The sequence below is a fragment of the Leiobunum rupestre genome, chromosome 2 (assembly GCF_980474605.1).
Source record: "Leiobunum rupestre chromosome 2, qqLeiRupe1.1.hap1, whole genome shotgun sequence".
In the NCBI taxonomy this organism is placed as follows: Eukaryota; Metazoa; Arthropoda; class Arachnida; order Opiliones; family Sclerosomatidae; genus Leiobunum; species Leiobunum rupestre.
In genome coordinates this window covers 72,682,409-72,703,392 of record NC_143385.1, presented here as the reverse complement: position 1 = coordinate 72,703,392, position 20,984 = coordinate 72,682,409, and the positions used below count along the sequence as shown (strand labels likewise).

Sequence of the window (20,984 nt, the reverse complement as noted above, 5' to 3'; positions counted from 1 at the left end):
TAACAGAGTTGTTAATTTTCCGGAAAAATTGATGTGGAAAAATTTCCAGAAAATGTTTCGGAAATTTTTCCGAATAACCGAAAATCGGAAAAATAAAAAATATATTACTTTTTAAGGGTTTTTAATGTTTTTATCTTTAAATCGTTATAAAATGTCTAATACCAGTAAACATTCTACAAAACATTGATAGTGCTACATTGTTAATCAGTTTAAACTAGTCTGGAGGTTTAGTTTCACTTTTAGATTCGAAAAAATGAGGCGCAAATGCCGCTTTATTTAAATTTGCAAACAATATTTTAGACTAATCATGGAATGAAAATTTGTTTTATTTTTTTCGGAAAAATACGAAATATTTTCCGATTTACAACACTATTATAGCACAATTAAAAATATCTTTCGATTATTATTTTTTTTAACAGAACAGAAATTTCTGATAAATATCACGCGAAAATAAATTACTTTTCCCCTTAAGGCCCCAAAAGCTTTTGAAGAAAAAGCAAAAAGGTTTGGAATTGAAGTGACAGCGAAAATTTCGTTTCCCAAAATTCATTTAAGGCGCAATTTGATACTCCGGTCGCGTTAGGGTGAGGGGATCAAGCGTAACCACCCACCGACCCTGCCTTCGTAAGAAGCCTAGTCTTAAGGTAAAAGATTTTGGTTCGGACCGGGTTACGGGTGTTAAAAGTTCTTTTCATTATACCAAAAGTAACATAGCAGCTATTAGTCCGACACTTCCTAAAATAATGATAGTTTGTTTCGCCAATGGCCAAATCGTAAAGTGGTTATGGACTGACAACTCTCACCGACTGTTTTTTTTTAAATCTTCAATTCCCCAATTTTTCTATGAACTCTTCAAATCCCAGACTTTTTGGGAAAAAAAATAAATTTCTGACTTTTCTAATGAATTCGTACACTCCCCGACGTTTCTACGAATTCGTACACTCCCAGACGTTTCTATGAATTCGTACACTCCCCGACGTTTCTATGAATTTGTACACTCCCCGACGTTTCTACGAATTTGTACACTCCCCGACGTTTCTATGAATTCGTACACTCCCCGACGTTTCTATGAATTCTAAAACTCCCCGACTTTTCTATGAATACTAAAACTATCAGACTTTTCTATGAATTCTTTAATTCCCAGACTTTTTGGAAATAAAAGCTAAATAATAATAACAATAATGTGTTTATTCCCCAGTTATTATATTACTTAACTTTCCAAAACTTGTCGGAGGGGTCGGACACTTGCCATTACTTTGTACGGGATTTCGGGATTTCGTAGAGATTTTGGCGATTTTATCATTATTTTTGAAGTGATTTTGGGATTTCAATGTTAATTTACCATATAGAGAGTTGAAAGACTTTGCGATTTTAGACAAAGTGTACGGGATTTTGGTTAATGTCCGACCCCTCGAACTTGTCTAATCATTCTTAAATTCACCGAATTGTCTGACCATTCCTGCATTTTTGTTAACATTCGACAATTTTCCCCTGACTCGAGGCAAACCCTTACCAATTAACGTGACGATTGTGGTCAGCTTCCAAGGTAATTATATCAAAAGTCCTTTTAAAAACACTCCAGTAAAATGGCGTAAACATCAGCCTAGCTCGCTAAAAAAGGCACGCTTAAATCAAAAATCAAAAGGCAAATAAAGTATCCTCCCAAAAAATACACCCCTAGCGGCGCATGTGTAAGATAAACCGAGTGTGACGACGCCATCTTTTTCCCCCACCCAAAAATATTACAAAATTCGACGATTTCCTTTTTAAAATGAAAAAGAAACAATATGTGTAAAGGCCCAATATAGTCCGGCGTTTTAGTCGCCATTCGTGTTCGTGAAACCGAACTTGCGGAGAAAGGCAGAGCAATCATATTTTAATATGAATTTAAATCTTAAATTTATTATATTCTAAAATGAATTTTAATCCTTAAATTTATTATATTCTAAAATGAATTTTAATCCTTAAATTTATTATATTCTAAAATGAATTTTAATCCTTAAATTTATTATATTCTAAAATGAATTTTAATCCTTAAATTTATTATATTCTAAAATGAATTTTACTTCTTCAATTTATGACATGCTAATATTAATATTAATTCTTCAATTTATGACATTCTAATATCAATATTAATTCTTCAATTTATGACATTCTAATATTAATATTAATTCTTCAATTTATGACATTCTAATATTAATATTATTTTAATTCTTCTATTTATGATATTCTAATATTAATATTAATTTTAATTCTTCTATTTATGATATTCTAAAATTAATTTTAATTATTCAATTTATGATATTCTAATATTAATATTAATTTTAATTCTTCTATTTATGATATTCTAAAATTAATTTTAATTATTCAATTTATGATATTCTAATATTAATTTTATTTTTAAATTTATTTTATTTTAATATTAATTTTATTTTTAAACTTATTATATTTATATTCTAATAATAATTTTATTTTTAAATTTATTATATTTTATTGTAATATTAATTTTATTTTTAAATTTATTATATATTATTCTAATATTAATTTTATTTTTAAATTTATTATATTTAATTCTGATATTAATTTTAATTTTTCACTTTATGATATTCTAAAATTAGTATTAATTTTATTTTTAAATTTATTATATTTATATATTAAACTTAATTTTAATTTAATTGAAAATCAATTTTGAAAGGACTCTTAAGTTCAACCTCCAACCCCACACAGCGACGAAGCCCGCAGTTTGCAGAAATCGGCGTTCTACCTTCGGGCAACCGTGTCAACTGAAAAACGAACTTCACCAAACTCCTCCTCTTTACCCGAATATAGCTCCGGCGCCATCTATGACGCGCCGCCCTAAATTAAAAAAAAAGTAGAGCAGGGAGGGTATCGGTATACAAACAACGTCAGCGTTCATTATGATAACCGGTAGCGCCCCCTTGCGCGGAACGGCGAAATGAATAGGAACTGGAGGCCGGCGGGGACAGCCAAAGTAATTCCGAGCCTCTCGAAAAAAGAGTTGCGAGCCACTAAAGGGGAGACGGTATTGCCTTCATATGCGAAATTATTGGCTGCAAAAAGCTCGAGCGCCCTCGGGGTGCACTTTAACCTCCCCTTCCACCCACCCCTCTTCAGCCAACGCCACGCGCAGTTTCCCTTTTTTTAATGCAGAGAATCCCTTTTCATTTCTGCGCCCTTTTTTTTAAGTACGCCAACCCGCGAACAGCGCTATTCCAATCGGGAAGGGTATGGAACGGACACGCTTGTAAGAGTAGAAACCCTTACGAAAAAAATTTTATACACATTTCATGAATTTTTCTAAACGGTTTATAAAATTCTATAGACTTCTATTGATAATTTTATATACATTTTCAATAAACGTTCCATGATTTTTAATTGACATTTAATACATCTTACATAAAGGTTTCTAAACATTTTCTATTAAGTTTCTTAACATTTTCTATGAAGTTTCTAAACATTTTCTATGAAGTTTCTAAACATTTTCTATGAAGTTTCTAAACATTTTCTATGAAGTTTCTAAACATTTTCTATGAAGTTTCTAAACATTTTCTATGAAGTTTCTAAACATTTTCTATGAAGTTTCTAAACATTTTCTATGAAGTTTCTAAACATTTTCTATGAAGTTTCTAAACATTTTCTATGAAGTTTCTAAACATTTTAAATGAAGTTTCTAAACATTTTAAATGAAGTTTCTAAACATTTTCAATGAAGTTTCTAAACATTTTCAATGAAGTTTCTAAACATTTTCTATGAAGTTTCTAAACATTTTCTATGAAGTTTCTAAACATTTTCTATGAAGTTTCTAAAACTATACCATGAAGTTTCTAAAAAATATACCATGAAGTTTCTAAAAACTATACCATGAAGTTTCTAAAAACTATACCATGAAGTTTCTAAAAAATATACCATGAAGTTTCTAAAAAATATACCATGAAGTTTCTAAAAAATATACCATGAAGTTTCTAAAAAATATACCATGAAGTTTCTAAAAAATATACCATGAAGTTTCTAAAAAATATACCATGAAGTTTCTAAAAAATATACCATGAAGTTTCTAAAAAATATACCATGAAGTTTCTAAAAAATATACCATGAAGTTTCTAAAAAATATACCATGAAGTTTCTAAAAAATATACCATGAAGTTTCTAAAAAATATACCATGAAGTTTCTAAAAAATATACCATGAAGTTTCTAAAAAATATACCATGAAGTTTCTAAAAAATATACCATGAAATTTCTAAAAATATAATTATATAAGTAATAAATATTCCATAAACGTGTAATAAATATTCCATAAACGTGTAATAAATATTCCATAAACGTGTAATAAATATTCCATAACCGTGTAATAAATATTCCATAACCGTGTAATAAATATTCCATAACCGTGTAATAAATATTCCATAAACGTGTAATAAATATTCCATAAACGTGTAATAAATATTCCATAAACGTGTAATAAATATTCCATAAACGTGTAATAAATATTCCATAAACGTGTAATAAATATTCCATAAACGTGCAATAAATATTCCATAAACGTTTAATAAATAATCCATAAACGTTCAATAAATTTTCCATAAACATTCAATAAATTTTCCATAAACATTCAATAAATTTTCCATAAACATTCAATAAATATTCCATAAACATTCAATAAATATTCCATAAACGTTTAATAAATAATCCATGAACATTCTATAAATATTCTATAAACGTTCAATAAATATTCTATAAATATTCTATAAACGTTCAATAAATATTCTATAAACGTTCAATAAACATTCTATAAACGTTCAATAAATATTATATAAATGTTCTATAAACGTTCAATAAATATTATATAAATATTCTATAAACGTTCAATAAATATTCTATAAACGTTCAATAAATATTCTATAAACGTTCAATAAATATTCTATAAACGTTCAATAAATATTCTATAAACGTTCAATAAATATTATATAAACGTTCAATAAATATTATATAAACGTTCAATAAATATTATATAATCGTTCAATAAATATTATATAATCGTTCAATAAATATTATATAATCGTTCAATAAATATTATATAAACGTTCAATAAATATTATATAAACGTTCAATAAATATTATATAAACGTTCAATAAATATTATATAAACGTTCAATAAATATTATATAAACGTTCAATAAATATTATATAAACGTTCAATAAATATTATATAATCGTTCAATAAATATTATATAAACGTTCAATAAATATTCTATAAACGTTCAATAAATATTCTATAAACGTTCAATAAATATTATATAAACGTTCAATAAATATTATATAAACGTTCAATAAATATTATATAAACGTTCAATAAATATTATATAAACGTTCAATAAATATTATATAAACGTTCAATAAATATTATATAAACGTCCAATAAATATTATATAAACGTTCAATAAATATTATATATTAATTTCCCGACTTTTCCCTGACTTTAAAAGAAATATTCAAATTCTTGGAATTGCAGACAACCTGATTTCGTAAACGCAAGTGAAACCTTCCACGTCCTTGCCCAGCTTGTTTTCAGTTTTAGTCGGGCTATTTTCATTCGCGGCCAATTTTTCCTGAAGTACAGAGTAGAGAGCAAGGGTATATATTACGCATATTGGGTTCATTTCGACCGAGAGAGGCGCCCCTGGCGGTGCAAATTTGAGTCGTCAACTACAAACACTAAAAACTCCCCAGAGGGCGCTGTACATGAAAAACGCGCACCAAAATATTCACTCTAGTATGATCCTGTTGCGCCATCGCGCGATAGGAAAAAACCTGTTGAATTTATTTATCAGGGACGTGATGTCACAGGCAAATAAATTCAACAACCAATCGGTACGTAAATAGAGGCATTAGTTACGAACCGGTTAGCAATCCAGAAACGCGTAACAATAAAATTTTATAAATTCTAAAGAATGCTTTAAAGCTCTATAGAAACTTAAACGAGCTCTATAGAATTAAGGAGTAATCTATCGTTATTCTAAAGAATTATTTAAAGCTATATGGAAACTTAAAGGAGCTCTATAGAGTTAAGGAGTATTCTATAGTAATTCTAAAGAATTCTTTAAAGCTCTATAGAGACTTAAAGGAGCTCTATCGAGTTAAGGAGTATTCTATAGTAATTCTACAGAATTCTTTAAAGCTCTATAGAAACTTAAACGAGCTCTATAGAATTAAGAAGTAATCTATCGTTATTCTAAATAATTATTTAAAGCTCTATAGAGACTTAAAGGAGATCTATAGAGTTAAGGAGTATTCTACAGTAATTCTAAAGAATTCTTAAAGGCTCTATAGAGACTTAAAGGAGCTCTATCGAGTTAAGGAGTATTCTATAGTAATTCTAAAGAATTCTTTAAATCTCTATAGAGACTTAAAGGAGCTCTATCGAGTTAAGGAGTATTGTGTCGTAATTCTAAAGAATTTTTAAATCTCTATAGAAACTTGATGGGGCTTCGTAGAATTTAAGAGAATTCAATGGAATTTCTAAAGAGTATTTTAGCGTGTTTAGAGCATTCTATAGACACTAAAGAATCATATAGAGCATTTTAGAGATTTCATGGAGCTTTCTATAGAAAATTAAGATCTAATAGAGTTCTATAGAAAATTCACGGTGCTTTATAGCCTTTAGAGCATTCTATAGATATTTCTTAAGAAACCTATAGAGATCTAACGATTCTTTATGAAACTCTATAGACTTTAGTAAATTCTATAGATTTCTTTTGAAAAATCTTTAGAGTAAGTCTATCTAAAGGGTTTCAATTTGATAAAAATTAAGTAATTCTACAGAATTTTGCTAATAATATAATACTAATAATAATAATAATAATCAGCTAAGCTAATACCCAAGTCATCGAGCGACTTTTAATGCCATTAATTCAGATTGCAGGGTTAGGCAAAAGAATAAAAATGTACATTAATTTAAACTTAAAAGCAAGAATGAAACGAACTTAATATTTACATTCCGTGGAAGTTTAAATAATTAGTCTCATTATGAATGTGGAAACCGGATCCTCCAGTTGAAACTTCAAACAAATATTAACTACTTAAACCTATTTAAAAATTCACTTTATAAAATTGGAATATAAAATGAACTTAGTAAACTTTCCCCTAAAAAAAATTAATATCATCCGACCACAGTTTTCTGTAACTGTCCGTGACGAAGCTTATAATTAACATTAAATTTTGTTTTATTGCCTACAAAAGAAGTTTCTATAAAATACTAGCTATAGCTGGAGTCGATATTTGAAGTCCACGTGCGAAACGCGCCTGCCAATGAAGTACTAAAAAACTTAAGCTCGTGACGCGGAGAAAACCATTTAAAAAGATTATTTGGCTAGTAAAAATAGCATAAAAATGGGATTATATTTAAATTTATAAAAATATAGGACTTAATAGGACTATTTTTTTTCCAAAATTAGAGGATTTTTGGGGATTTTGCCAAAAATATAGGATTTTATAGAACATTTTGGAAAGTATAGGATTTTATAGAACATTTTGGAAAGTATAGGATTTTATAGAACATTTTGGAAATATAGGATTTTGTAGTACATTTTTGAAAATATAGGATTTTATAGTACATTTTTGAAAATATAGGATTTTGTAGTACACTTTTGAAAATAAAGGATTTTGTAGTACACTTTTGAAAATAAAGGATTTTATAGTACACTTTTGAAAATATAGGATTTTGTAGTACATTTTTGAAAATATAGGATTTTGTAGTACATTTTTGAAAATATAGGATTTTGTAGTACACTTTTGAAAATATAGGATTTTGTAAAACATTTTTGAAAATAAAGGATTTAGTAGTACATTTTTGAAAATATAGGATTTTGTAGTACACTTTTGAAAATATAGGATTTTGTAAAACATTTTTGAAAATATAGGATTTTACAGGAATTATAGGATCTCTGTGGACCCTGTAGTCAAGTTGATAAGAACAGTAAAAATCTAGAATTAATAAATTACGAACATAAAAACGGAAAATTACCTTCATTTGATATTTAGCAAAAATGGCTCAAGCTTCTATAATAAATGCGGATTAAAGATTGAAGCATAATAAATTCTGGGCACGTGCTGGCGCGAAGTTGTTTTAAGTGGACAACGAGGCACGCTAAGTTGCGGTCATCTCGTGACCGGACCCTTTGCGGCCAGCCTTACTCCTTTATTGACCACCGTCCACGTTGCGTGAATTTTGCCCGGGTTAAATTTTTATCGCTCAGGCCGCCGGCTTTTGACCAATGGTCGAGAAAAACGAACCGACACTTTAAGTTGTCACGATAATCGACCGCTATCAGAAACATTTACGACTAAAGAATATATTTCGCCCCTAGATTAGTTTATTGGATGTTCATAAATAGGATATTTGAAAGGCAAAAGCTTACCCTTTAAGGGGGAAGAATACAGTAAAAGCCTCTTTTTCGTTCAAGCTGAACGTTTCTGTTTTAACCATTACATAATTGAATTATATTTTTCTTATTAGGCTGAACCTTCCTCTAGTGCTTAAAATAATTTTTATAATTCTAATATTAATAGTTAACGAGTTATAAGTTCCTAACTAAAGGGTAGTGTGGTCGCTTGCCCAACTTGTTTAGCTCCGGGGTTCCGAATTAAAACGTAATAACTTAATTATTTTAAAATTTTAAATTGTCAAAATTATTTTAAGCACTAAACAAGTGGCTGTTCTACACCTAAATATTAATTTTATAAGTTAAAATACCAAATTAAAAGAGTTCAGCTTGAAATAGCGCGAAAGTAGACAATGGCCACTGTAGTCTTCCCCCTTAAGCTCATTTATAAACTTTGATGTTATTTAATTAAAATTTAACATTATTTTATTAAATTTAATTGAACTAATAGTTTTGAGTTTAATGATTTTGAAACATTTGATGTATCTCTTCCTAGCAAACTGATTAATAATTGGCGTGAATTGTTGATTTTTTTAAAATGTCTTTACGCTTGCCCAACTTGTTGATATGTTGCCCTGAAATAGTTCAGCCAATGCCTAAGAATGAGTTCATAAACTCTTTAGTGGGAGAGAAAACGGATCCACAGCTGAAGCGGGGAGGCAACATTTCAAGATGGCCAAGGTTATTTTATAAAAAGAACTATTGGTAAAAATTAATTTACATAATTCCATTTATACACTACTTGTAACTTAGTTTGTTTTGAATTTCCGTTGCTATATAAACTATTTGGCTAATTTTTAGATATACACTGAAGTTTTAAAATAAATAGTTTTTAAAAATCGTTTAAAATTCTACAAAAATATCGAAATTTGTTCAATACATGAATTGATCAGTCTTTTTGCCGAGTAATTATGTAATTTTGAAAACCTCTAATATTCTTATTTTTTAAAATTGTTTTTAAAAGTTAATGAACTTCTTCATCGATAAGTACGCGCCAAGGTCGAAGCGTAGTAAAATAAATTTCCACGTAAGCCATATTTTCAACTGAATCCTAGTGCTACCATAAGTAACACAATATTATTAGTATGACACCGTTCGATTTCGATTAATATATATATAATAATAATAATTCAATATATTAATGACCAAATTCATTTCAAAACACCAGTTTAAAAAAACGAATAAACGTCAGTAACGTAAATTTAAGAAGGGATTTTAATCCAATAACTTCAATGAATTAATATTTTACGGCGCAAATGACAAAAGCAGGCAAATTAATAAACCAATAAAATAAAGGGGGGGGGGGGGTAATGATTTTCCAAAACACACAAACAAACAAACTTTGGCCGTCGAGTTTATAAAATTGCATCAAGGGGAAATCAAATTTCATTTTTCGCCGAAAGTCAAAACCTTTATATTTTAAAACCCTAGACGTTGAACGCAGCTCCCGAACAATCCGCCGAACCAGAGCAAGTTTCAAAGCGAGCCGCGAAGTCAAAAAGTAACCGCTAACGTCAATATATAACTACGTCGAACATTGTCGCCGAACTTCGACGTAGCCCTCGGAGGGGTTTCCAATCCCCCCCCCCCGCAAACACGAACAGCACCCCCTGGCGAGAGCCGCCGGTATCGATCGGAGCGCCCTCTATGCATATTTAAAGCGGTTTAAGAGGGGACCACCGTGTTTGCATATCGGTCAAAAATTAATTAGTTCGGGCAATTCATTATGAATGAAACGTTATATAGAATGGCGCGTCGCACTGGCCTGTCCCACTCCAATACAGTGGCGACATCTATCGAGGCTGAAGGCGAACCTCGCGGTCGATGCGAAACGACGGCTAAATGGTCCGGAAAGCCGAAAACTGACCTACAAAAGTGACCACTTAATGACCCCCGTCCCACCAAAACCAAGGAGGGAAAATTTGATAACGTCATCATCTATCATTAAGCCAAAGACTGACCCCTGGTTTTAAATTACGGGCGAAAGGGGGCGCCGCAGTCGAGAATATCGGTTTAAATTTCACGTGGAATTTTTAATTAAAGGGCTTGGTCTCGGTTTATACACAAATCAGATTTTTATTATTTAATAGCCGCGAATTAAGCTTTCAAGATAAGATTGCGGGATCCGGGGCTAAATTTTATCTGCCTCTTAAAAGGAATTTTTAATTTGGACTATTGTCCGGAAAAACCGTTCGATTGCATTTTTCATTTGGACTATTGTCCGGAAAAATTATTTGATTGCATTTTGTATTTGAACTATTTTCTGGTAAAAGAACTATTGCATTTTTCATTTCGATTATTTTCAGAAAAAGGACTATTGCAGTTTTCATTTCGATTATTTTCAGAGAAAGGACTATTGCAGTTTTCATTTGGACTTTTTTCAGAAAAAAGACTATTGCATTTTTCATTTCGATTATTTTCAGAGAAAGGATTATTGCAGTTTCCATTTGGACTTTTTTCAGAAAAAAGACTATTGCATTTTTCATTTCGATTATTTTCAGAGAAAGGATTATTGCAGTTTCCATTTGGACTTTTTTCAGAAAAAAGACTATTGCATTTTTCATTTCGATTATTTTCAGAGAAAGGATTATTGCAGTTTCCATTTGGACTTTTTTCAGAAAAAAGACTATTGCATTTTTCATTTCGATTATTTTCAGAGAAAGGATTATTGCAGTTTCCATTTGGACTTTTTTCAGAAAAAAGACTATTGCATTTTTCATTTCGATTATTTTCAGAGAAAGGATTATTGCAGTTTCCATTTGGACTTTTTTCAGAAAAAAGACTATTGCATTTTTCATTTCGATTATTTTCAGAGAAAGGATTATTGCAGTTTCCATTTGGACTTTTTTCAGAAAAAAGACTATTGCATTTTTCATTTCGATTATTTTCAGAGAAAGGATTATTGCAGTTTCCATTTGGACTTTTTTCAGAAAAAAGACTATTGCATTTTTCATTTCGATTATTTTCAGAGAAAGGATTATTGCAGTTTCCATTTGGACTTTTTTCAGAAAAAAGACTATTGCATTTTTCATTTCGATTATTTTCAGAGAAAGGATTATTGCAGTTTCCATTTGGACTTTTTTCAGAAAAAAGACTATTGCATTTTTCATTTCGATTATTTTCAGAGAAAGGATTATTGCAGTTTCCATTTGGACTTTTTTCAGAAAAAAGACTATTGCATTTTTCATTTCGATTATTTTCAGAGAAAGGATTATTGCAGTTTCCATTTGGACTTTTTTCAGAAAAAAGACTATTGCATTTTTCATTTCGATTATTTTCAGAGAAAGGATTATTGCAGTTTCCATTTGGACTTTTTTCAGAAAAAAGACTATTGCATTTTTCATTTCGATTATTTTCAGAGAAAGGATTATTGCAGTTTCCATTTGGACTTTTTTCAGAAAAAAGACTATTGCATTTTTCATTTCGATTATTTTCAGAGAAAGGATTATTGCAGTTTCCATTTGGACTTTTTTCAGAAAAAAGACTATTGCATTTTTCATTTCGATTATTTTCAGAGAAAGGATTATTGCAGTTTCCATTTGGACTTTTTTCAGAAAAAAGACTATTGCATTTTTCATTTCGATTATTTTCAGAGAAAGGATTATTGCAGTTTCCATTTGGACTTTTTTCAGAAAAAAGACTATTGCATTTTTCATTTCGATTATTTTCAGAGAAAGGATTATTGCAGTTTCCATTTGGACTTTTTTCAGAAAAAAGACTATTGCATTTTTCATTTCGATTATTTTCAGAGAAAGGATTATTGCAGTTTCCATTTGGACTTTTTTCAGAAAAAAGACTATTGCATTTTTCATTTCGATTATTTTCAGAGAAAGGATTATTGCAGTTTCCATTTGGACTTTTTTCAGAAAAAAGACTATTGCATTTTTCATTTCGATTATTTTCAGAGAAAGGATTATTGCAGTTTCCATTTGGACTTTTTTCAGAAAAAAGACTATTGCATTTTTCATTTCGATTATTTTCAGAGAAAGGATTATTGCAGTTTCCATTTGGACTTTTTTCAGAAAAAAGACTATTGCATTTTTCATTTCGATTATTTTCAGAGAAAGGATTATTGCAGTTTTCATTTGGACTTTTTTCAGAAAAAAGACTATTGCATTTTTCATTTCGATTATTTTTAGAAAAAGGAATATTGCATTTTTCATTTGGACTTTTTTCCGACCAAGGGCTTAGGGAATTATTAATTCGGACTATTACCGAGAAGTTTCTTGGGGGAAATTTTCATTTGCACTATTTTCGACAAATGCCGTGAGGGGATTTTTCATTTCGACTACTTTCCAGAACAAGCCCTGGAAGGTACTACTTGATAGGACTATTTTCGGGTACCAGGTCTGGAAGAAACTTTTCAATTGGACTATTTTCGGCAAACATCACGAGCGAACTTAATGGACAATTTATTGGTAAACGATTTATTTAATTAAACCCAGGAGTTGTGGGGGTTTTGAAACAAAGTAATTTTTATTTTATATTTTCAAGTTTGATAAATAATAATAATTTGCATAATTCCGTAAAATATCTTGGAATGCATTTTAGAGTAAAGGTCGATAATTATTATTTAACAGTTGATTAAACCAAGAATGTATTTATTTATATTTAAGAAGAATGATTATGTTGCGACAATCGCCGGGCACGTAGAACGCCTTTCCCCCGTCTCGCGGGGGGGGGGGGGGAGACAAAACGTCACCGGCGTTTGATTTCCATCGCGTTAGGTGACGTAAATTTTAAGCAGCCAATGAAATACCGGGACTATTCGTTTTATTTTGAGTGGAGGAGCGTACTGGGGAGACCAACGGGTGGATTGAGAGAAAGGCTAAAAACCGTCTCGACATAGACATTCTCCATAGGTATAAATAAATACATTCTTGATTAAACTAATAGAAAAATAAACAATTAAATTGTTACGGGAAACAATACGATAATTCTGGTAACAGATTCTGAGAAATGCATTAATAATCTGCCGGAAAAGACTGAAATACATTCAACTTGCTTCAAACCCTTTTCAAAATATAAGGATTAGTGTATAAGCTCTTAAGATTTCAATTTGAAGCAGTGATGGGCATTTTTTCAAATTGCATACTCAACTCACAAGTCTCTTCTCAAGAGCGGTTCGGATAATGTCTCTCATATCTACTCATTACAAACGTGTTTACTTATGGGTCGCCTATTTTATATCACCCAAATTACTTGCTCTCTCTCTCATTAGCTCACCCTCGAATTGATTACAACTTAAGTTATCTCGCGTTATGCTAAAAAATAATTTATTTCCCTCGTATTTACAGTTTTTTAAAACCTACTTATTTTATCATTTATACCTATTTCAGCTACAAAATACGATTAGTCAATAATAATAAAAATAATAATAATAATAATATGGAAAATGTGGATTTAGTTCTCTTATATGGGATTTTTCTATTTAATTAAAATTTTATTTAATTTAATTTTCATAAATTTAATCAATAGATTTTTACAGCCTATTTTCCTTCCAAAATAAGATTCTTGCATTAAATTAAATTTAATCCTCTTAATTCCATTTAATTATTACTTATAATTCAGTTAGTTTTGCATTGGCGGAGACATACCAAATAATACAATTGTGAAAAATAAACGTAAAAGAAGTGAATATTTTATTTCCCAGAAAAAAAAACGCTCTAGCCCGCTCGAAAATGAGTGAAGAGTGCCCATCAGTGATTTGATGGAAAGCGAAAAGTTGGAGAGTCAAACCGCCGCGTTGCTAGGCAACCAAAGAGCGTTAGGGATGGAGAAATAAGTTGGCATGACAACGGGCAGCACCCCTCCCTCCGTTTCCATAGCGACAATCGAATGAAGACAAACTAGGCAACTAACGCGCTGAAGATAATTGTTTAATGTTACAATCGGTTTTCAATTGTTCGTGAAAATGAGCCTAAAAGATACAGTTCGGATTTGGAAGATTGCTTCTAAAAACGTTTAGCAAGCACTTATTTAGAATGTCATACCATAAGTTTATAACTGTTATTTTACGTAAATGTGTTTTCCGCGTATTAAATCTTTACTGTTCGACGTATTCCTACGTCACTAGGCACATCAGTTATTATTTATTTTCAGTATTTAAGGAAAAGTAATTAAGAGAGTTTTAGAGCAATTTGATTAAGCTGGACACATGACGATGAAAAATGTTCAAAGTCTATACTAAACAGTTTGGCTTTTAATTATTCGTTTTGTTAAAAAAAAAACTTTAAACATTAAAATTCTAAAAAAACTATTCGCGATCTAGGTGGCGGCGCTAGCTTCTCCGAGGTAGCGCCTATGATCTAGCGTCAGACAATTTAAAAAGTCATATGAACGTTTTTTATTATATAAACTTATAAAAATATAAGCAAACGGTGTAAAAATTATATTAAAATGCGAGTATCATTATTTCTAAAGTCAAATTTACGAATAACGATGAGGGAAAACTAATAACGTCTGCTTCAGCCGCTACCTATCTAAGTTTCAATGGCGAACCAAAGGGGGCGTAGCGATAGTTTTCGGTGGCGAATAAAGGCAGGTTATATATTAACATATATTTGAAATTAAACCTAAAATATTCTAGAATATCTTTTATATTTATTAAGTCAAATTTACGAATAACGATGAGGAAAAACTAATAGCGTCTGCTTTAGCCGCTACCTATCTAAGTTTCAATGGCGAACCAAAGGGGGCGTAGCGATAGTTTTCGGTGGCGAATAAAGGCAGGTTATATATTAACATATATTTGAAATTAAACCTAAAATATTCTAGAATATCTTTTATATTTATTAAGTCAAATTTACGAATAACGATGAGGAAAAACTAATAGCGTCTGCTTCATCCGCTACCTATCTAGGTTTCAATACCGAACCAAAGGGGGCGTTGCGATAGTTTTCGGTCACGAATAAATTAACGTTTTATATCCGCGTATATTAGAAATTTAACCTTAAATATTGGAGTAATTTTATATATATGTGTACGAAATTTGACCGAGTAAGGGGGTCGAAATAAAGCGAGGGTCGAACGAAGGGGTCGAAATAAGGGGGTGGCCAGAGAGTGGCGTTGCGAAGAGGATTCAGGGGTCAGTGAAAAGCAATCAGAATCAGCCAAGAGGAACCACTTTTGGGCGAAATCCCTCGGGAGCGACCAGAGGGAGGAGAGGGTGTAGGCACCCGGCAGGGTCAAAGGTCGGCCCGTTTCATCAACTGATCTCCCGGCCGAAATCCCCTCTCGATTCAGAGAGACTTTACTCCATCTATAAGGGCTTATAGGCGGCATTGTCTATAGTTCAAACTGGCTACGAAGTGTTATGGAGGGGGGGACCGGATTATTTATGAGAGTGCCGGAATAGGAGAACCATCAAAATAAGGAGTGACATTTCCATCAAAAGAGGTCGAAAAATATTTTCATTCCATACCCTAGCCCCAGTTATTTCAATATTGAAACATGGAAAGGATATTACGCAGAATTTGAATTTTGGACTCGGAACTGTTTTCTGGTGAGATATTATCAAACAAGAATTTGATTTGAGGGAAACGTATCGAACTAGATTTTGATTTGAGAGAAACTTATGAAACTAGATTTTGATTTGAGAGAAACTTATGAAACTAGATTTTGATTTGAGAGAAACTTATGAAACTAGATTTTGATTTGAGAGAAACTTATGAAACTAGATTTTGATTTGAGAGAAACTTATGAAACTAGATTTTGATTTGAGAGAAACTTATGAAACTAGATTTTGATTTGAGAGAAACTTATGAAACTAGATTTTGATTTGAGAGAAACTTATGAAACTAGATTTTGATTTGAGAGAAACTTATGAAACTAGATTTTGATTTGAGAGAAACTTATGAAACTAGATTTTGATTTGAGAGAAACTTATGAAACTAGATTTTGATTTGAGAGTAACTTATGAAACTAGATTTTGATTTGAGAGAAACTTATGAAACTAGAATTTGATTTGAGAGAAACTTATGAAACTAGATTTTGATTTGAGAGAAACTTATGATACAAGAATTTGATTTGAGAGAAACTTATGAAACTAGATTTTGATTTGAGAGAAACTTATGAAATTAGAATTTGATTTGAGAGAAACGTATCAAACTAGAATGATTTTAGAAAAACTTGACAAATCAGAATTTGATTTAAGAAAAACTTATCAAATCAGAATTTGATTTAAGAAAAACTTGACAAACTAGAATTTAATTGTAGAAAAACTTATCAAATCAGAATTTGATTTAAGAAAAACTTATCAGACTCAATTAATGAAACGATTAAACAATTCCCAAAAGAACCAACACACACCGTATCGTCTACCAACAAAATAAAATGCATCGAAACCCAAAACCGTTAAAATACTTTCGAAACCATGTCGACGATACTTGGACCAAAACAAAACAGCGAAATCTGACAGAAACCCCTCAATTAGGAGAGGGGGTTCTTTGCCTCACTAATTGCCTCCGAAATGAGGGGCAAAATAATTACGACGAAAGAGCCCTTCGAAGGGAGATGAGGACTTTCCCTCTGCTAAAAGTACCTCAGTATTCAGTTGCACAGAGAATGATTACCCCCTATTTTCCATGATTCCTGGCACATAATCTCCGCCCACACAAGCAAAGAACGCGCCTGCTATTGTACCGCAGTCTATCCTCCACCTTACCGCGATGGGCGTGGTTTCTCTTATACGTTCTCTGTTCAGCTGCTTAAGTTCTTCAAGGCACTCGTGTAAAGGTAGGGTTAAACCTCTCAAAAGCGTATTATTAGACTAAAAAAAAGAAAAACTTTTCCTTAATGACAAATTTTTCCCTGTACAAAATCTATCAACGTTCATTAAGGGTGGAAGAAGCCCCTCTCACCGCCAATAATCGTTGTTAGATTAAAGAACAAGTTGCGCAAAAGGCGAAATACAGTCCGGCGCTTAAAGGCCTAGGTTTTCTTCTGCCTGTTACCCTTTAAATTTGCTTTCCTTCCAAACAAATACCCTGGTGGTAGGCCAACAACAGGGTATTTGTTTGGAAGGAAAGCAAATTTCAAGGGTGACAGGCAGAGGAAAACCTAGGCCTTTAAGTCGCCCTGTACATTAGTCTAAACGAAACAAGCGAGAAAAGCACAAATATTTAAATATTGATTTCATTAAACTAAAAATTATCTTATTCTTATTTTTAATTGTCTATTAATTTAATTCTGAAATTACGCGTTAAGTTTAAATTGCAGCCCCATTAGATTAGAACAGACAACGACGAAGCCTTTTATATGCTCTCATCCTCTATACACTGAAAATCAGTTTGCGGATATCCAAGTCAAGATAATAAATTATTATTAATTCCATTCTTAATAAAATTATTATCAATTAGATTCTTAATAAAATTATTATCAATTCCATTCTTAATAAAATTATTATCAATTCCATTCTTAATAAAATTATTATCAATTCCATTCTTAATAAAATTATTATCAATTCCATTCTTAATAAAATTATTATCAATTCCATTCTTAATAAAATTATTATCAATTCCATTCTTAATAAAATTATTATCAATTCCATTCTTAATAAAATTATTATCAATTCCATTCTTAATAAAATTATTATCAATTCCATTCTTAATAAAATTATTATCAATTCCATTCTTAATAAAATTATTATCAATTCCATTCTTAATAAAATTATTATCAATTCCATTCTTAATAAAATTATTATCAATTCCATTCTTAATAAAATTATTATCAATTCCATTCTTAATAAAATTATTATCAATTCCATTCTTAATAAAATTATTATCAATTCCATTCTTAATAAAATTATTATCAATTCCATTCTTAATAAAATTATTATCAATTCCATTCTTAATAAAAATATCAATTTCATTCTAATTATAAAATATCAATTTAATTCTTAATAAAATATCAATTTAATTCTTAATAAAATATCAATTTAATTCTTAATAAAATATCAATTTAATTCTTAATAAAATATCAATTTAATTCTTAATAAAATATCAATTTAATTCTTAATAAAATATCAATTTAATTCTTAATAAAATATCAATTTAATTCTTAATAAAATATCAATTTAATTCTTAATAAAATATCAATTTAATTCTTAATAAAATATCAATTTAATTCTTAATAAAATATCAATTTAATTCTTAATAAAATATCAATTTAATTCTTAATAAAATATCAATTTAATTCTTAATAAAATATCAATTTAATTCTTAATAAAATATTAATTTAATTCTTAATAAAATATTAATTTCTAGCTTTTCATCAGAATATAATTCATACAGCGTTCAAAGATGGCACTGCACGTAAACTAAAGACTACCTAGAAACCGCCAAGAACTTCTCCTGAATCTATGGTCGTGCCTTCGATAGCAGTAGCAATTAAGGTTTCTATCATAGCGTATGTTTTCCTTAGTAAGACTATTTCATGTAAATTAGGCTTTCAACGCGGTAAAAAGCTTTAAGAATTAGAATTAATAAGAGGCGAATTTTTGGGGGCTTAGCCGACTAAAAGCGGGGTTTTAAGCCCCACTCAACGCTGTTCCGCTTTGACTTGCCTTTTTAATTTTTAATACCTAAATATGAAAGAGATGGAAAGATATGCCTTCATATTTTTACCTTTTGTTAACAAAATTTATCCTAAGAAAGAATGGGAGATAATGCAAATGTTCCCAAACTACAAAGGATTTTCGCCGGCCCAGAGCGTCCGATTAAGCGTAAAGAATTAAAAACTTTTCGGTCGCTTTCATCTCCGCGCTTTCAACATCGAAGGATTAAATGGGGATAAAAAATAATGCATTTTAATGGAACAAAATCAAATTAGGAGGGAAATATCAAATATCGGAAATTTGGTCGCTGGAATAATATTATTCCATCCAGAGTTGGCCAAAAACCGGCTTTTTTAAAAATTTAAAAATACAGTATGGATAAAACCAGTTGTAACCGGTGGTTAAAGCCATTAATAAAAAAATGCTCAAATTGCTTATATCTAGCCCTCATTCCTTCGAAATTTTCCTCAAATTTCAAAATTACGTTTTTGCGCGTGACAGTACCTTTACATTGTGAAGTATAGCAGACTTGTTTACCCGCTTTTATACCCTAACATGGCGGCGTATTCGATTTGCCATGGCAACTGAAAATGTTTTGACCACTTGAACCCTAAAAATCTCCATTTAAAAAAGCACGGTATTTTTTTTCTTGAAAATCACGAAATGGGTAATTAAAATTTTTCCTGTGAAACCGAGAAAATCCCATGTTTTTTTAAACGAAGATTTCTTTGTTTTAAGTGGTCAAAAACATTTTCGGTTGCCATGGCAAATTGAATGGGTAGTGCAACGTCTCCTTTTGGGAAATTTCTTATCTCATACAGGTCTAATCCACGCCCGACTTTGAACAAAATCGTCAATAAATACCTCGGGTACTGCCCTTGTAAATTACTTATGATACTTCCTTTACACCGAAAAACCCCTAATTAAATTAATTAATCCTTAATCACTCTAAAACGCTCTTTTTGTCAGTCGCGTTGACAAAAGGGGTCCCCCCCTCATTAACGACCCGCGACCCGTAACGCACTCTAGCGGCGTCCCGGGGAACCTTTTATTTTCTTCATAATAAAAAGGCCTATTAATACGGTTCGCGAAGTCATGATCCTCTTAATTGAGGTTAAACTAATTGACACCTTTTTTTCCGTTGTCGTCTGCTCCTTAAGAGAAAAAATCCACGCGTAACGCGTGACGTAACAGGTTCTGGTTTAACGTCACTATCTTGTGACGTAAGATCGATATTTGAACTAGGTTCATTTTATTTCAAATAAATGATAAAGTTTTGTTTTTTCGATTACGAACCACAGCTACCTTTCACTATTTTTATCGATTTCACAATATATATATATATTGATAGATGTTCCCCAAATATTACTCCATCTATGGTTCTCTTTAAAAATATTTTTAGTTTAAAAAAGATTTTCACTTGTAGTGACATCTGGAAGAAGATTTGGGTATTGTCGAAATTTTTCTAACCAATCGAGGTTAAAAAATTAAATATATTAAAACCCATAAGTAAATTGGTCAACTATTAGTAAATTGGTCAACTATTAGTAAATTGGTCAACTATTAGTACATTGGTCAACTATTAGTACATTGGTCAACTATTAGTACATTGGTCAACTATTAGTAAATTCGTCAACTATTAGTAAATTCGTCAACTTTTAGTAAATTCGTCAACTTTTAGTAAATTCGTCAACTTTTAGTAAATTCGTCAACTTTTAGTAAATTCGTCAACTTTTAGTATATTCGTCAACTTTTAGTATATTCGTCAACTTTTAGTACATTCGTCAACTTTTAGTACATTCGTCAACTTTTAGTACATTCGTCAACTATTAGTACATTGGTCAACTTTTAGTACATTGGTCAACTATTAGTACATTGGTCAACTATTAGTACATTGGTCAACTATTAGTACATTGGTCAACTATTAGTACATTGATCAACTATTAGTACATTGGTCAACTATTAGTAC

General features: G+C 30.6%; 1 protein-coding gene across 12 annotated transcripts in view; it reads right to left on the bottom strand.

The window, feature by feature from the left end:
- The window catches only part of LOC149958979 (CUGBP Elav-like family member 1), a 570,682-nt gene that overhangs the window by 371,205 nt on the left and 178,493 nt on the right, over nucleotides 1-20,984 (bottom strand). The window lies entirely within an intron of this gene.